The sequence below is a fragment of the Erythrolamprus reginae genome (assembly GCF_031021105.1).
Source record: "Erythrolamprus reginae isolate rEryReg1 chromosome 13 unlocalized genomic scaffold, rEryReg1.hap1 SUPER_13_unloc_1, whole genome shotgun sequence".
Classification (NCBI taxonomy): Eukaryota; Metazoa; Chordata; class Lepidosauria; order Squamata; family Dipsadidae; genus Erythrolamprus; species Erythrolamprus reginae.
The window spans coordinates 260459-278899 of NW_027248436.1; the positions used below are offsets into that span (position 1 = coordinate 260459).

Here is an 18441-nt window from a genome sequence, read left to right on the forward strand (position 1 = left end):
GCTGGTGTGTGACGTGTGTCAGTGATCGGAAGAGGGCTGCACCCTCCCCTCCTCAATCGAGAGATGGTGTCAGTTGGAAAAGGGGCTCCCAGACTCCTCCTGATCTTCAGCTCTCCTCCTTCTTCTCTTTCCTCAAGGCTATGAGCGGCTCCTTTGATCTCTTCCTTGCCTTACCATGTTTTTCAGAGTATAAGATGCACTCCCCCATCCCATTCTGCATGCAAGAAGCAAAATCTCACTGGGACACACTCAGGACACCCAAAGCTGCACATGCAGCTCAACCTATGCTACCGATGCACCATCCTTTTCCATACTGGTAGCGACCCAATATTGCTCCCCCGACAAAAGAGACAATTGACAATTTGGATCCATCTTACACACCAAATGTAGCCCCACCCATCTACCAGGCCCCCACCCTTTGGCCTCCGCCTCCAGCAATTTGCCTCCTTGCAGCAAACAGTAAACAGCCTGTTTCAGTTTCAGCTTCAGCACAACCTGATTAACACAAGCATCTGCATGACTATCAGCTGCTTCAGGCTCAGAGATTCGCATTGCTGCCTCCCTGTGCCCCATTTTCTGCCCATTCTGATCCATAGCTTACTCTAAGATCATGTTAATTACTGTATTAATGACAACATTAAGATGCCCCGAGTCTTCGGAGAAGGACGGCATACAAATCTAATGAATGAATGAATGAATGAATGAATGAATGAATGAATGAATAACATAGAAAAATTGATAACCAATGGCAAATTTATGTATTTATGTATTTGTGTATTTGTGTGTTTGTGTGTTTGTTTGTTTGTTTGTTTGTTTATGCCACCCTTCTCCTTAGACTCAGGGTGGCTTACAACATGTTAGCAATAGCACTTTTTAAAAACAGAGCCAGCATATTGCCCCTACAATCCAGGTCCTCATTTTACCCACCTTGAAAGGATGGAAGGCTGAGTCAACCTGGAGCCGATGATGAGCTTTGAACCGCTGACCTGCAGATCTAGCGATCAGCTTCAGTGGCCTGCATTATTGCACTCTACCCACTAAGCCACCTCGACTCATACAGATGTTATCCATAAGCTTCAGGTTTCCTAGTAAATATTAAGAAAAATTAAAAATAATTTCAGTATTATTTTAAAGACAATTTTTGTCCACTTAGTTATCACACCATCCACCTATCACGTTTCTAATCACATCACACAATTGTTTGTGAGTCCTTTACTGAAATCCAGTTCTATCACTAGAGTTCCTATTATCTAGTGCATTTTTCGGACTATAAGACGCACCAAGATTTTGAAGATATAAGTAAGAAAAAAAGGTTTTGCCCTCTGCTAGCCCCCAGGAGCATGCTGTAGACCTCCCAAACTGTTTGCACACCAGGGGCTTCAGGAGGCCAAAAATAGATTTATTTGGTGTACGAGGCACCAATATTTCCACCCTCTTTTGCGGGGAGGGGAGGAAGTGCATCTTATATTCTGAAAAATATGGTATGTAGGAAGTGTAATAGTCTCTGAGAATGACTTTAGGGATGAGGAGAAGAGAAACTACCCAGGGATATATCAGATCAGAGGGGAGAATCCGGCAGCTGCATAACAGGAGTAAAGGAAACTCAGAAAGGATACTAGCTAACATTTCAGGCTGAAAAAATGTTGGTGGGAGATTTGTTCTTTCAAATTTGCAACATTTGCTTAATGTTACATTAAAATCAAGTAGAATTAGCACAGCTAGAGGCGTTTTCCATTAGGATGGCCAGGGAGAAGATTAGCCTGACACCTTTCTTCTTGATAAACCCCCATGCTTTCTGGGAATCTACCTATGGTTTCTAAAGAGTTTATGAATCATCCTTTCCCCCTCTCTATTCATTTTATTTCTATCTGCTCTAGAATGTTCCCTATAATTGACCAATTCTGTCAATTATATTTTCTCTATATTTTGTCACTCTATGATTGACAATTTTTTCTCAAACTTTTTCATTCACTTTTGTAGATAATGGCGGTATTATTTAACCATTTTTGGAGATTAGACAATTGTAGAAAAAAGACTCGATGTGGGATAAGAAACAATGTTTTCTGTATTTCAAATTCCTGGATGTTTCCATTCTAGTTTCATCCCTTTCTGGAGAAGAATGAATATTGGAATATTTCACACTTGAAACTGTACTTGGACCAAAATGGAGAGATAAAAACAGATCTGGGCATTATCTGCTACTTTGTTCTCCCCAAGGCGGGTGTCATTCAAGAGGGACTGGCAACTTTTGAAAGACAGAGCCTTTCTTTCAAACAAGATGCTCTTTCACGGCTAAAGTTGCTTAATAAGGTGGGAGAAATTTTGCTTTCTTTTTTCTGTTTTCCAAAGCCTGAGGTCCCATGTCAAGTGGGGAAAGCCTAGATTCTCCAGGGTGGTTGGCCTTCCATGCCAGTTGGTGTCATCTAATGGAAGTTATTCAATAGACAGGACCTAAGTGGAGCAGCTTTGCCATGTTTTATGGAAATCTTACTGGCCATAAGTGTCTCTTCATCACAGCTTTAGTCTACATTAAAAAACTGAATAAAATAAAAGTTTCCTAAATCTTTTACAGTAAACTTTATTCTCAGTTTTAATATGAATATATCATCATACTTAAAGCTTTTTTTTCCGATGCCATCCCTCCAGACTTTATTAAATAGAAAAGTACTTTACTGTAATGTTAAATTCCAAAAGCAAAATGGAGGAATTAAATGAAGAATTTGCCAGTTCTTATACCTCCTGAGTTTAGAAATAATCAGAGAGTCATATTAACCTCGATGAAGACCAGAGGCTACTTGTCTCCATCCATTTCTACCTCTGTTTTCCATGGATGGAGAGTCCTAACATATTTCCTAACACGTTCTCTTTTCTGCTCAGTCTCTGCCTGAGTCCAAATGTGTGGAAAGTTGTCATCCTGGATTTGTCAAGAGGGCTCAAGAAGGAGAGCCAATTTGCTGCTACGACTGCGTTCCTTGTCCGGAGGGGACCTTCTCCACTCAGGAAGGTGGATGACACTGGGGAAAATGGGAGGCTTTGTGGAACTGGATCCATCCAGAACATTTTCATTAAAGTGCAACTTAAAAGGCAGATTGGAGCAAACCTGTTTTTTTTTCAACATCCACAATTTCTTATCTAAAAGCAAGTAGATCAAAAAGACTTTGAAGGAGGGCTGGGAAGAGACTGAACTCCCCTCAACTGCATATACCTAGCTAGATTTTTTAAAAAATATTCTTCTTAGTTCTTTTTACTGGAATTGTTTAGAAATACATCTTGGAAAATGTCCCTGGAATTAGGTGTTGTCCAAAAATGTATTTCTTGTAATGTAAAAAAATAAAATATTAAAGAAATATTGCTTTTTATTTTTCAGATACTGAAAAATGCACCAAGTGTCCGGATGATAAATATCCTAATGAGCATAGAGTGCAATGTATCTCCAAAGTTATAACCTTTCTGTCTTATGAAGAATTTCTGGGCATCATCCTGGTCTCTTTTGCCCTACTGTTGTTCTTAATCACAGACCTTGTTTTAATCATCTTAATTAAATACTGAGAAACTCCCATTGTCAAAGCCAACAACCGGGACCTCTCCTACATCCTCCTGGTCTCCCTCATGCTTTGCTTCTTGTCTTCTTCTCTCTTCATTGGTCAACCAAGGAAAGCTACCTGTCTTCTCCGACAGACAGTTTTCAGCATCATCTTCTCAGTTGCTATTTCTTCTCTCTTGGCCAAAACCATCATGGTGGTGCTGGCTTTCCTGGCCACAAAACCAGGAAACCGAGTGAAGAGATGGTTGGGGAAGAGTTTGTCCAACTCCATCATCCTATCTTCTTCTGCTGTCCAAATTATCATTTGTTCCATCTGGCTGGGAGTTTCTCCCCCATTCCCTGACTCTGACCTCCACTCCCAGCATGGAGAGATCATCCTGCAATGCAACGAAGGGGCTGTTGTCATGTTCTACGTCACCCTCAGCTACATGGGCTTCCTGGCTGCCATCTGCTTCATGGTGGCTTTCCTAGCAAGGAATCTGCCTGGGGCCTTCAACGAAGCCAAGCTGATCACCTTCAGCATGCTGGTCTTCTGCAGTGTCTGGGTGACTTTCGTGCCCACCTACCTGAGCACCAAAGGGAAATACATGGTGGCAGTTCAGGTCTTCTCCATCCTGGCCTCCAGTGCTGGTCTGCTAGGTTGCATCTTCATCCCCAAGTGCTACATTATCCTTCTGAGGCCAGACCTGAACACAAAGGAGCATCTCACATCCAGAACAAATGTAAAAACATGATATATAACACCATTGTGATATTGGGAATATTGTTATTGTGGCTTTCATTTGATTTCCAATTAGATAGTATGCAAAGAAAAACACATCTATATGTTTCAAAATGGGAAATGAGGACCCTAATTGTGGGGACAATATGCTGGTTTTGTTAAAAAGTGCTATTGCTAACATGTTAGCCGCCTTGAGTCAAAGGAGAAGGGCGGCATAAAAAATCAAGCAAGCAAGCAAACAAACAAATAAATAGTTGAATGATGAGTACTTTTGCAGCTCCATCCCCTTTCAATAAATCTTGCTAAAGAGATCTGTGTAAACTTCAGAGGAATTCAGCTGTTCAGCAATCTGAATGTGAAAGCTTCTAGAAAATAATGTGGGCACTCTTTCCTATTGACAGCAGCTAAAAGTGTTTCTGAGAGAGAATGAGTAGGAAAAGAGGTCAGGAGGAAGCTGTTGGGACCAAGTACCAGCCTGGTTGCCTGATCCTCTCCATGAGAATGTCAGAATGATGTGAAATGCCATGTTTGATCGGTTCTCAACTTGGAAGGGAAATTTTGATCCCTCTTATATAATTCTTTCTTTTAAAAATGTTTTTTTTAAATTTTTATATAATTCTTTCTCAATTTCCTGATAAAACCTCCTTTTCAGAAAGTGTTCAGTGGAACAACTGTTTGAGATTTCAGTTTGGGATTATTATTTTTTGTTTCTGTACTTCGCACCAAAATAAAAATAAATAAATAAATAAAAATTTTCCACTATGATTTTTTCTTTCAACAAGAGAAATAAAATAGCAGTTTTCAGATCCTTTAATTTTCCACTCTACAATTTCTGACTAAAGCATTTTCTCTGCTCCTCTTCAAAGTTTGTCTTGTCTGTGAAGGGCTAGAGAAGATTTCCAGAGAAAAGGGACCTGGAGACTCTCCCCAGGAAGAGTTTGAATGGGTCCTGCCTAAAGGCAAAAGTTCAATGCTGCATAATATTCATCCAGATCTAAGAAGGGGATGAATAAGAATGGGAAACAGTGTTGGGATTCAAGTAATTTAACAACCTGTTCTCTGCCCTAATAATTTCTTCCAATAACTGTTGTGAGTGTCCACAACTGCAGAACAACCAGTTTGTCAAACCTTTTAGGGTGCCTCATTTTCTTCTTAATGTGGAGAGAACAGAGGAGTCCTTCCAAGGTAAAGCTGAGGAATTTGTTCAGTTTCTGGTGGATAAAGTCATCCAGATTCAGAGGGACCTGGACTCTGATTGGGCAACTCATAGAAGCCATGTACTCCTGAGCTGCACCCGAGGATTCACTGAGTGACAGTAAGTTGATGTCCCACAGAACCATATGCCTGGGAAACTCCACTGCCAACCCAACTACCGCCTCTAGCAGCACAGTCAGGGTTGTTGTAACACAGCTGGGAGGCAAATACATTAACAACAAACCCAACTGAAACCCAACTCCAACCTCAGGAGGAGAGATTAGATTAGATTAGATTAGATTTATTGGATTTATATGCCGCCCCTCTCCGAAAACTTGGGGCGGCTCACAGCAAGACAAAAAACAATACATAATAACAATCCAATACCCACCAATCCAATTACAATTTTAAGCTAAAATTCATAAAAAACAACCCCAGAGTATTAAAACAAATAAGCAGAACACGCATACAATCAATCTAATACCAAAACAACATGGGCAAGAGGGAGATGTTTCAGTTCCCCCATGCCTGACGGCAGAGGTGGGTTTTAAGAAGTTTGCGAAAGGCAAGGAGGGTGGGGGCAATCCTAATCTCAGGGGGGAGCTGGTTCCAGAGGGTTGGAGCCGCCACAGAGAAGGCTCTTCCCCTGGGTTCCGCCAGACGACATTGTTTAGTCGACGGGACCCGGAGAAGGCCAACTCTGTGGGACCGAACCGGTCGCTGGGATTCGTGCGGCAGAAGGCGGTCCCAAAGGTAAATCCCAAAGAGATTCACACCCAACAATCTCTGGGGCAGGGATCCTGTGAGGGCTAAGATTCTTCTGGACAATAATTGCCACTCCTCCACCCCTTCCCTGGAGTCGCAGTTGATGCAATGCCTGAAACCCATTTGGGCACATCTCCAAGAGGGGAACACTCCCCTCATGGCCCAGCTAAGTCTTGGTTATACATACCATGTCAGCTGCTTCCTCTAAGAGTAAATCTCGAACAAGAAGGGCCTTGTTGACCACAGACCTGGCATTAAACAGCAGCAAACTGAGGCCAGGGCCCTGACATCCTATGTCACCAGTTATACAAGGCGAGTTTGATGACAAACCAAAATCAGAGGGGCTGGAACAAGTAATTGCTCTAAGACAATGAGTCCTAGTTCCTCGAGAGCGGCCTACTCACTGGCTCCCACTGTATCTACCTCTCCCAGTCATTATCATGATACTCCAGCTCTCCAGCATCCCAGAGATCTCCTCCCCACCTCGGTGACCCTCCTCTTCCCCAGCAGGCAAGATATCCCATTCATATCAAGCCAGGAGTCGAACCTGTGCCCCCACCTGCTTCTGTTTTCACACTCAGAAGAGGGGGCTCCATTTGTTGCCCATGGCTCATCCAACCACTCCAGACCCACTCTCTCCATCCCCAACCCTCCACCCACAACACACCCCATTATAAAATCCTAACAATAAATTACAGAAAATAGATATAGTAAAATTATCAGTTAAAAATTAATCAGTTATTGTGAGGTAATAATTTATACTGTAAATGGTAGCAATGGGTAGAAAAAGGAGAACGGGTTGGCAACGGCCACACTGGAGTCCCCCCGGGGCCTGCCCTCCTCCCTCCTCCAGCTCTTCTTGCTTCCCCAAAGTTTGCCCCAACAGTTTACTAGAGATCAGAGGTGTCCCCTCCCCCGCAAGTCTGGGTCAAACATAAGATGGCAATGAGGAAAAGCCACTTCCAGAGCCAAAATCGCCAATGACGAATTTGGTTGGAGGGGGGGGGAGAGGAATGCAGACAGGGTCCGCCAGCAGCGTAAAGTTCCACTCTCTAAACATGTTCCCGATATGTTCAATCTCAGTTCATTTTTCCCCAGAACGAACTGTTTGCAGTTATCCCAAGCAAACTTCATCATCTTCTGGATCTTCAGCCAGTGGCCATAGGTGTTGGGCTCCTTGGTGCTGCCTCTCCTGCCCTCCCCCCCAGACCAGATGGTGGAGGTGTTGCTGGAACACCATGTAGTCAAAGCGAAATGGGGAGAACATCTGCTGCAAGGGGCAAGCCAAGGTGCCCTGCTCGGTGGGCACGGTGGCTGGGTCTATCTGGAGGTTGGCTCTAAGTGCATGGCAGCAGGAGGTTGGCAGGGTCCGGGAGGTGGTGAGACAGCAGCGGCAGCGGGGCTGGCAGGCTGCCGCTGGTGGCGGTGACAGGCAGGTGGTGGGGCAGGCCGAATCCTGGGGGTGGGCTGCGGGGAGCTTCCTACTCAGCTCCGGCATCTATTATTAGAGTTGATCTTGCAGGTCATCAAGTCCAAACCCCTGCTCAAGCAGGAGACCATACACCACCCCAGCCAGATGGCAGTCCAATTTCCTTTTGAATGTGTCAAGTGATGGGGCATTCACAACCTTCACTGGCAGGCCATTCAACTGGTTGATTGCTCTCACTGTCAGAAAGTTCTTCCTTATTTCCAGGTTAAATCTCTCCTTCGTCAGTTTCCATCCATTGCTCCTGGTCTGGCCTTCTGATGGCATAGAAAATAGTGTGAACCCCTCCTCTCTGTGGCAACCACTCATATATCTGTGTACTGCTATCATGTGCCTCTGGCCCTCCTTTTTGCTAGACTATCCATGCCCAGTTCCAGCAACCCATCTTTGTACGTCTTGGTTTCCAGTCCCCTTATCATTCTGGTTGCTCTTTTCTGTACTTTCTCTAGAGTTTCAATGTCCTTTTTGTAGTGGGGTGACCAAAATTGAATGCAGTGCTCTAGATGTGGTCTGACTAGGGCATTATAGAGTGGTGTTAGTACCTCCTTAGTCTTAGAGTGTATCCCCCTCTTGATGCAGCTTAAAATTGTGTTCGCTCTTTTAGCTGCCATTGCACATTGCTGGACGATATTTAGTTGGTTATCCACCAAGACTCTGAGATCTCTCTCACAGTTTCTGCTGTTAAGTGTGTTTTCTCCCAATTTGTATGTGTGTCTTAGGTTTTTCTTACCTAAGTGTAAGATTTTGCTTTTTTCAACATTACATTTCATTTTGTTAGTTTGAGCCCATAGTACTAGTCTACCGAGATCTTTCTTTTTTAAAAAAAAATATTTTTATTAAATATTTATGTTAAAAATGAAACAAAGATAAATATAAATATAATACATGACATATCAATCATATATAATGTTGTGGTTAGCTCTGGCCCGGCTCCTGCCCCAAGGACTGTGGATGTGGGGGAGACATCCACATGCTGCAGGCCTGTTTTGCCCCCGGTGGAATCTGCTGATGAAGGCTCCTCTGCCCAAGGAGACATGAGTGACAGCGAGGAGGAGAGTGTGGCAGACAGCTCAGAAGGAGATCAATTATCTAGCTCCTCCTTGGATTCAGAACAAGAGTTACTGATACAGCCACGCATGCGGAGAGCGATGCATAGGCAACAACAACTGAGAGATTATTATCAAAGAAAATGAGGCCACCTGTGGTTGGGTGGGGCTGTGGTAATTAGTGAGGCTGCTATAAATAGCAGCCTGTGGGTTTGGCCATTGTGGAGGATTATCTGATCGTTGTGTTTCATGACTGCTTTGCTGACTTTGGCTTTTTGTGTGCTGATTTTTCCCTGCTTTGAAACTAAACCAGAGCAATGTGTGTTTCACTTTGTGAAAGAAGGACTTTGAATTGCCTCACAGCTGCAAGCTAAGTATCACAGGACTGATAAGAGACTTGTATAAATTATCAGTTTGTTTGGAGACGAGTGCTCTTTGCTATACCAAAAGAGGGCTTGGTTTAAGTGAATTTTCATTATAAAGAACATTGTTTTGAATTTTCAAACGTGTGTGTGTGTCTGAAATTTGTACCTGTGAATTTTTGGGAGGATTCTACCAGAGAGCCCGACAGAACATATAAGAACATAAGAACATAAGAAAAGCCATGCTGAATCAGGCCAAAGCCCATCGAGTCCAGCATTCTGTGTCACACAGTGGCCCACCAATTGTCCATGGGGATCTTGAGCAGAAAGAGAAGGCAAGACCCTCCCTTTCTCTTGACCCCAACAAGTGGTACTCAAGGGAATCCTGCCTGCCTCAACCAACATAGAGGCAGTACTTGGACATCGGTTTCAATAACCATCTATATGCTTGGCATCCATGAATCTGTCTAATCCTGCCTTGAAGCTATTAGGCTGACAGCTGTCACGACCTCTTCTGGAAGTAAATTCCATAAACCAACGACCCTCTGGTGAATTCCATAAACCAACGACCCACTGGTCTATTTCAGAGATCTTTATGTATTTTGAGCCTATCCTCTGGGGTATTGGCTATCCCGGCCAGCTTGGTGTTAGCTGCAAATTTGATTAATTCCCCCTCATCTAGGTCATTGATGAATATGTTGAAGAGCACTAGATCCAGGATTGAACCCTGAGGTACTCTGCTGCCTACCTCCTTCTATGTGGATTTTGATCTGTTGAGGACTTCTCATTGGGTGTGGTGGGTGAGCCAACTGTTAATCCATCTACGTGTGTTGTAGTCTATCCCCCTTTTTTCCAATTTGTAGAGTAGTCTACTTTATCAAAAACTTTATTAAAGCCCAAGTATATTAGGTCTATTGCATTACACTGGTTTATTTAATTGGTTATATTTAGTTGGTTATCTACCAAGACTCTGAGATCTCTCCCACAGTTGCTGCTGTTAAATGTGGTAACCTCCAGGAGCCTAGTATTACCATCCTTAATAATCATCAAAAATTTAATAAGTATGCCAAGCAAAAAATTTAAATCTCTACATTCAAATGCTCCCAAGTGGATGACACTAAAGATGATACATGCTATAAATATAACAAACCCACGAACAATACAGATGAATGCAATAAATGCCAACTACCCCTTAATTTTGCCCACAACATCTGCCTTGAAATTAATAAAAATGTAACCAAATTCCTTCCAAAAACTCCCACTTTCCTTCATTTCTGTACATCATGCATACCTAAAGTAAATGATTAAATTACCATGTCTTCTAAATTCCATAACCTCAAAACTACAATAACAACACAAAAGAATACTTAGAAACAATCATATCATCTCAAAAAGAATAAATTAATTCTATGGAAGCATATATTGAAGTACGCATACAAGCATGCTTTAAATCTTTAGATACCACAATTCGCTTCCTATAGAGCCCCTGATTATGACATCTCACATACAAACAAGCTAACCTCATTACTAACTTGGGCAGCCTCCTATCCGCATCCTCTTATATTTCTTGGTGACCTAAACCTACCACATATAAATTGGACCCTAAATGAATGTACAGCTGAACCCATACATTCAACCCTTTATAATGCTATTACTGAGGTTAATATGAAATCTCTGACTCCTTTTAATCAGGTGCAGGACGTGTAACAACCGGCAGATTCTTCATTTAATTCCTTCCTTTTGCTTTTGGAATTTAACCTTACAAGGAACATAGATTAAATTAAAGAATAAAAACAGATTTAAACTCTGTATAGGGACTGTTTTAAAGGCCTGGGATGCTTCTGTGCAGAAGTGGTAGTAAAGGGTTTTAGAACCCACTACTGAAATTGTTGCAAGCCTTAATTTATTAATTTTCTTACCCAAAAATCACTTGCACACATACAGACACACATACACACACACAATTAATTATAGAATAAACACAGAACACACACACACACAACTTACTCTGTCTGGATGAAGCAGCATGCAGGCTTCATCAAATTCTGCCAAATCCCAAGAAACGGGCCACCAAGAGTCCCTGCAACTCAAGGATGAGTTCTGCAGGAAGAATAAAAGAAAGGAAGAAAAAACCTTTTTTAACAATAAAAAAAGGAAAAGGCACTCAGGGAATAGATTTGATTATTGTGAAGCAGTGAAAAACCCTCAACCACCAATTCAGAGCATAGGTAACATTTCAGAGAGGTAAATCTCTTCTCAGCAGGCTAATCATTATTTGCATGAATGGGACATTTTTAGCAGGGAGATCTTCTTTAGGGCCTCCCAGGCCAGGGAAGAAGTCTTAGAATCCAGACAACGGTTTAAGCAGTATAGGGATGAGATGAGGGTTTACTGGCCGGATGCCTTTCCTATCGCCAATGTGGAGTTATATTCAGCAGACATATTCTCATCGTGCTCAGAGGCAGAAATATCTGCCTCTACCTTGGATCGAATTCACAGCCTCCTGATTGTGGAGGCAAGCGTTCCATCTCTAAGCCACTGTACCACTCACCCAGTCTCCACTTAACCCTCCCCAGTTCAAATCTATCACTTTCCACAAGTTGATGCCATGATAACAATTTGGATATCCTTTTTGACAAGGATTTGTGTATGTCATGGTACACAATTAGTACAGTACACAATTTGGATTTGACAACATGACAATCCATTGTGTTCTCTTTGCTCATGATGTTAAACTATTTAATACCTCTGACAATACCTCTACCCTTCAAAAGGACCTTGACCATGTAGCTGAATGGTCTAACAACTGGCAACTTCAAATCTCTACCAACAAATGGTCCGTCCTACACTGGTAAAAAGAATCCGAATACTAAATACATACTTGGTAAAACTGAACTAACAGTGGACTCAGTCAAAGACCTTGGAGTACTCATTTCCAATGACCTAGGTGCTAGAGCGCACTGTAACAGCATTGCCAAAAAAAATTAAGAATTATAAACCTAATCTTAATAAACCAAGCTTCTTCTCTAGAAACACTGAGTTATTAAGCAGAGCATACAAAACATTCGTCAGACCTATTCTAGAATATAGTTCACCTGTGTGGAATCCACACTGCATATCAGATATTAATACAATTGAAGGAGAGAAATACTTCACAAGAAGAGTCCTTCACTCTTCCTCACGTAACAAATTACCTTACTCCTCCAGACTTCAAATATTAAATCTAGAAAATTTACAACTACCTCGTCTCTGAACTGATTTAACTGTTGTTCATAAAATCATGCATCATAATGTACTTCCTGTCAGTGACTACTTCACCTTTAACAACAGCACAAGAGCACGTAAGAGATACAAACTAAATTTAAATCACTCCAATACAATTTCAGCAATAGAGTGGTCACCACCTGGAAACCATTACCTGACTCTGTTGTTGCTTCCCCCAACCCCAAAATCTTCAACCTTACATTATCTACAATTGACCTCTCCCCTTTTCTAAGAGGTCTGTAAGGGGCGTGCATAAGCGCACTTAGGTGCCTAATGTCCCTGTCCTACTGTCTTATTATTCTTTCTATTATGACGTTCTACTTATGTTATGTTAATATGTACAAGTATAGTTTGACAAATAAAATAAATAAATAAATAAATTCTTCATTTAACAGGCAAGTTTTACATATCCCGAAAGCCCTAATATCTACGCATCAGGTGGAAAACAACAGCACTGAGATAATTTGAGAAGTCAGGCACAGATCTAGCAATGTTAAGCAACAGTTAACTGACACTATTGTTTACTAGCTATTGTTAACTAAGTTTCAGTTAACTAAAATGGAAGACTCACTTGAGGAGAAGAACAAGGTATAACTTACTGGAAATAAGAAGACTTGCTGATTTTGCAGTAAATTATGCCTTTACATTAGACATACGCCAACTCTAAGCACTTCACCTCCATTCAAATATTTGTGTAAGATGCAGACAAAATCCAGCAGTAGCAATTCCTTACAAACAAACATGCCCCCAAGGGGGATTTATTAGGGAAAGCTTGTGAGCTATTAGCAATTTGGCACAGCTGGAAAACAGCAGTTGTCCCAGTATCTCTGGCCAAGAAAGCAAATTCAGGTGGCAATCAGCATCTGCCTCTATGCCATGTTTCAAATCATCGCAAGGCAACTGAAAGTCTGCTCCCATGGAATTGGAACTGTGAATCGTGTTCTAAATGGCAACTGCCGTGCCACCAGCCCTGGCTGGAGTGGGTTGAGGCCATAGAGCAGCTATCTGTACAACTGAAGCCTAGGAAATATTATTTTTTTAATTTTCTTTTTCTTTTAAATAATCTTTATTAAATATTTGAATTAAAATAAAACAAAGAAAATTTGACTAACAAACATATAAACACACTGCCTATTATAAGCACACATTTTATCATGAGATCATTTTTCTTTTGCACATACAGTACTGATCTCTCTTCAAACTATCCTGAATTCCCATTTGATTCTGAGTCCAACTCAAGGCATATCATCACTCAAAAACCTCCATAGGAGTCGGCATCATCTCTCATTCACTGAGGCCACCTTTGCATTTCTTTGATGCTTCTGATAACAGGAAAAGGTGGCAGCCAATTTAAATTAAAATGGACCCTCCCCCCCCCCCAAGTACTTACGAGTCCCATCTCAGCCACGAAAGCCAGGTGGGTGACCTCGAGCCAGTCCCTCTCTCAACTTTCACAAGTTTCCAGGGGAGATAAAAACACGCATAAAAGATAAGAAATGATTCATGTTCAAAAGGCCTTGTAGGAATGGGCCTAAAGAAACCATGTGGGGCTTTGCCAGCTTTAGCTGTCTTCCTCACTGCCTGAGGAGGCTACTTAGGGTTTAAAGGCCAGAGCACAGACTGCCCCCTGCAGGCAATGAGGAGGACAGCTAAAGCATGGAAAGGCCCAGGGGAGGAAGGACCCTGAGTGTTGACTGTGGAGTTCTGGGAGTTGAAGTCCACTTATCTTCAGGTTCCTAAGTTTGGGAAACAGGCAGTTGGAGGGATAACATTTTAGAAGGATCACCATTGAAGTGTCTTCCAGCTCCATTTGCCCCTTATTCTAAGTGCTTCCCTGTTTATGGAGGGCAAAAGAATCCTCTCCAAAAAGGCGCATAGGCAACAAAATGGAGGACACTGTGGGGTCTTTGCAAGCTTTAGCTGTCCCTCTCACTGCCTGCAGCAGAAACCAGTTATGATTTAAAGAGCAGACCGCAGATTGCCCCCTACAGGCAGTGAGAGGAATAGCTAAAGCTGGCACAGGGATGGATTCTGATGTAGCCTTCAAAGGGGCCTTATTCACTTCTCCATTGTTTTATTATCCAGGGGTGAGTCTTTACTATTCTAACTGCTAATGTTTATATTATTATATAGGTCTCTTCTTTTTAATTTTATCCTACTTCCATTTGAGAATTTCTTCTTCCTTTTCAGTGACTGGAGGGAATTTCCTGCCATTCTTCTGGGCTCTTTCTAGTGGTGCCTTCAGTGCTCAGCACTAAGGACTAGCCACTTGGATGGCCCAGGGCAGCCCAGGACACCTTCTATGACAGGGGCTATGGTGTCCCGATCCAGCTGTGGAGAGATGCCAGGGGTGCCCCTTCGGCAGCTCTGGACCTTTCATTAGGGAGGAGTAGTTGCAAACCAAGAGAGAGATCCTGGGAGGTCTCAGGCAAAGTCTGTGGAGTAAAAAAAGAAAATGGAGGAAGTGAAAGTCAGGATTACTATCTAAAGTTTGACCACCTGCTCAGTTTCTCCTCCAAATCTTTGCAGAGCTCCTCATTTTCTGCAATGAGTTGGATCTTGTTCACCGTAAGTTGCTTGTTCTTCAGTTGGAGCTCCTCTTTTCCTGACAACAGTTATGGAATTTCCATGGTCTTCCTGTACATTATGAAGAAAGAGAGAAATTGGCCTCCTTACTTTATTTTTTTACTTGAAACATGAACCTTTTTCTTAAATTAAAAAGTATTAAGCATAATTTTGTATGTTTTGTGTGTTTGTGTATATAAAAATTTCAGTTTTTCTCTTTCTGCTATAACTATCAGCAGTTTCTCCTTATGGGAAACAATCCTTCAACCATTTATTGGGTATTTTAGAAACAGTAAAAGTGAGAAATCACTTGAGCTATGCCTGAATACTTCTACAGCCACATTATTCTCCTTTTTAATTGTCCTATTTTCCAACTCTAAAAGATTTCAGATCGCGTGGTCCAACCTGAGTGGGTCACCGGGACCAGAGGTTGAGTCTTCGGAGCTTTCGGACTCCCATCCTGAGAGAACTCAGGGCCTAGAGGAGGGTCAACAGCCCCCGGGGGTCTCCTGTTCAAGCCTTGCCTTGGGTCTCTCCTCTTGTCCGCTTCTTCCTCTGTGGCAATGAAGGCCTCAGACAGACAAGACAGAGAAGACAGTACAGGTGGTTCTCGACTTACGACGGTTCATTTGGTGACCATTCAAACATACAAGGCCACTGAAAAAAGTGACCCATGACCATTTTTCACACGTACAGCCACTGCAGCATCCCCATGGTCACATGATCAAAATTTAGAAGCTGGGCAATTTGTTCCTCTTTGTGACAGTCGCAGTGTCCTGGGATCACATGATCCCCTTTTGGGATCAATGTCGTCTGGAAGGACCCAGGGGAAGAGCCTTCTCTATGGCGGCCCCGGCCCTCTGGAATAAATTCCTCCCAGAGATTCAAACTCCCCCACCCTCCTCGCCTTCTGCAAGATGTTGAAGACCCATTTATGTCACCAAGCATGGGGGGGGGGGAATCCCCCTCCTTCTGACTTGTAGCATTTGAGTGTGTTGTGCTTGTGTAGTATTGCTTGTTTTTAGTAATAATGGGTTTTAACTTGTTCTGTTTAATATTAGATTTGTATTATATTGTATTGTTGTTGTTGTGAGCCGCTCTGAGTCTTCGGAGAGAGGCAGCATACAAATCTAATTATTATTTTTTATTATTATTATTATTATTATTATTATTATTATTATTATTATTATTTTAATTATCTTCTGAGAATCAAAGTTGATGGGAAAGCCAGATTCACTTAACAACTCTGTTACTAACAACAACTTCAGTGATTCACTTAACAATTGTCTCATTTAGCAACATAAATTTTGCAGTCAACTTTGGGGTTGAGGACTACCTGTTAGAGGAAATCTTGTAAAATCCAGAGGAGGGGTGCTTGGAGTCTGGGGAAGGTGTAAGATTTGAAAAAATATTTATTTTTATTTATTTATTTATTTGTCAAGTACATATTGGTAGTATACAAAGAAATAACACTGTTTATATACCTGTACATGATATTGGTATTAATGACAGGGAAACTTAGGGCAGGGACGGTAGGCACACTGGTGCATTACTGACTTCTTAGGAATCGGGTGAGGTCAACAATGGATAGTCTTAAGAGTAAAGTTTTGGGGGTTAAGTAATGAAACAATAGAGTCCGGTAGTGAGTTCCATGCATTAACAACTTGGTAGCTAAAGTCATATTTTCTACAGTCCAGTTTGGAGTAATTTACTTTGAGTTTGTATCTGTTATTGCTCATGCATTGTTATGGTTGAAGTTGAAGTAGTCATTGACAGGAAGGACATTATAACACATGATTTTATGGGCTATGCTTAAATCGAGTCAAAGGTGACGTAATTCTAAGCTTTCTAAGGCTAGGATTTCAAATCTGTTTGCGAATGGTATTCTGTTTCGAGTACAGGAGTGGAGGACTTTTCTCGGAAAGTATATCTGGAACTTTCTAATATATTTATGTCTGAAATGTGCTGTGGTTCCAGACAGATGAGGTGTATTCAAGGATTGGTCTGGCTAAAGTTTTGTATGCTTTGGTTAGTAGTGTGAGATTACTGAAGAAGAAGCTAGGATTAGGTTAACAACTTTGAAGCCTTTTTTGTGATGTTGTAGCAATGGGCTTTGGCACTTAGGTCATTTGATATGAGTATTCCAAGGTCCTTTATGGAGTGAGAGTTGTCTGTAAGGTCTTATTTATCCAGCTTGTGTTTGATGCTTGGATTCTTTTTGCTAATGTGTAGGACAGAGCATTTCGTGGTTGAGATTTGGAGTTACAAGATGTTTGCCAATTCAGACACAAAGTCAAGGACTTTTTGGAGAGTAGCTATCGGTGGTGTTGAAAAGTTTTACATCGTTGGCAAAGAGAATGCAGTTGCTTGTAATAGAGTATATAGAGTATGAAGAGTGTTGGTCCTTATAGGCTACCTTGGGGTACACTACTGCTCTAACCAGAACAGGATTAGATATGGTGCTTCCTAGTTTGACAACCTGTTGTCTGTTTGATAGGAACACAGTTATCCAGCCATGTAGGGATCCTGAGATGCTGTAGGATTTGAGTTTTAGAAGTAGTGTGTCATGAACCACTGAGTCGAAGGCTTTACAGAAGCCTATGTAAATTGTGTCTATAGATTTCCCCAGATCGAGATGTGTAGTCCATATGTTCTTACAGTGAAGGAGTTGCGGGTTACAAGATAATTTTTTTCTGAAACCAAATTGTTTGTCCGACAGTAGATTGTTAGTTTTTAGGTGAAGGTTAATTAATTGGTTTCTGATTAATTCCATGACTTTGCATGTGACGCAGCATAGAGAGATTGGTCTGTAGTTTTCAACTAGACTGGAATCTCCTTTTTTTGAAGACGGGGATGGCCATGTCTAGTGACCATAGATCTGGTTGTGAGCTGGTCCTGAATGATTTTTCAAAGATTATGCTTAGAGGTTCGGCTATGGCTTTGCAGAGCTTTCTTTGGAAGTATACATATAAACCACATATGTTAAATCACGACTCCGGAGGTTGGTTAAACAGTATTCATTTATTGTAGCAAGTAAGACAGGAAACAATCACCAACAAGTACCTTCCGAACTGAGGGCAACGGCTAGCCCGTTGCCCTATTTATACTCTTAAAAACGGCGGGCTTTTTCCAACAGACAGTCATTTAACTTTCACGGCTATTTTCCAAATAGCCGCGTCTTAACCAATCACTGAATTTTTTACAATATTTTTAAAAGAACACAACACCCCTCCCTTTTTAGAAAAAACTCTGGCTACGTGTTAATCCACGTCACGTAATCCTGCAAACAGATTGGTGGCTTCACCGCTCTCTGGGACCTGCGCAGTTCATTTTCTTGGGAGTTGCCTGCCTGGATGGCCGGCACTGGTATTGCTCCGCTAAGGCTAGTTTCTGATGGGCCTGGTTGCGATGTTGCAATTGGATCTCCGCCGGCCTCCAGGGGCAACAGGCAGCCATCGCTGGAGTCCTGAACTGGTTCCGGTAAGTCCTCTGTT

General features: G+C 41.9%; 1 long non-coding RNA gene across 1 annotated transcript in view; it reads right to left on the reverse strand.

Annotated features, from left to right (window-relative positions):
• LOC139155125 (uncharacterized) overlaps positions 1-13918 on the reverse strand; it is a 193720-nt gene extending 179802 nt beyond the window's left edge. Inside the window, exon 1 of the long non-coding RNA XR_011557028.1 lies at positions 13773-13918. This is a non-coding gene — a long non-coding RNA (uncharacterized lncRNA). The remainder of the gene's footprint in view (positions 1-13772) is intronic.
• Positions 13919-18441: the final 4523 nt, after the last annotated feature.